This window comes from Nanorana parkeri, unplaced genomic scaffold (assembly GCF_000935625.1).
Source record: "Nanorana parkeri isolate BGI_ZX_2015 unplaced genomic scaffold, ASM93562v1 scaffold474, whole genome shotgun sequence".
Classification (NCBI taxonomy): Eukaryota; Metazoa; Chordata; class Amphibia; order Anura; family Dicroglossidae; genus Nanorana; species Nanorana parkeri.
The window spans coordinates 636,337-636,660 of NW_017306742.1; the positions used below are offsets into that span (position 1 = coordinate 636,337).

Sequence of the window (324 nt, forward strand, 5' to 3'; positions counted from 1 at the left end):
ATATATATATATATATATATTTAATTTTTTTTGTGTGTGTTCTATTCTATTTGCTTGATCTGTTCTGTAAATAGTGTTTTGATCTGTCATGCAAGACCTGTGTGTTATAACATAAACTTGGCAGTGAATATGGTCACTTAGCTAGGTGTGCTTGCTACCCTAGATGTTAATTGCTTCAGCCTCTAGTTGCCTGCAGGTTGAGCATAAAATTAGAGCCGGAGATTATGTAATCAAGCCTTTTTTTTTTCCTGTAATGTTTTATAACCCTGGACCTTGTTTCTCTTCTATTTCCTGCAAAAACTTGCTTTGCTTCTCAAGAGGTGG

At 34.9% G+C, this 324-nt stretch overlaps 1 protein-coding gene across 3 annotated transcripts in view; it reads left to right on the forward strand.

Annotated features, from left to right (window-relative positions):
• TFAP2C (transcription factor AP-2 gamma) overlaps positions 1-324 on the forward strand; it is a 29,295-nt gene that overhangs the window by 13,416 nt on the left and 15,555 nt on the right. The window lies entirely within an intron of this gene.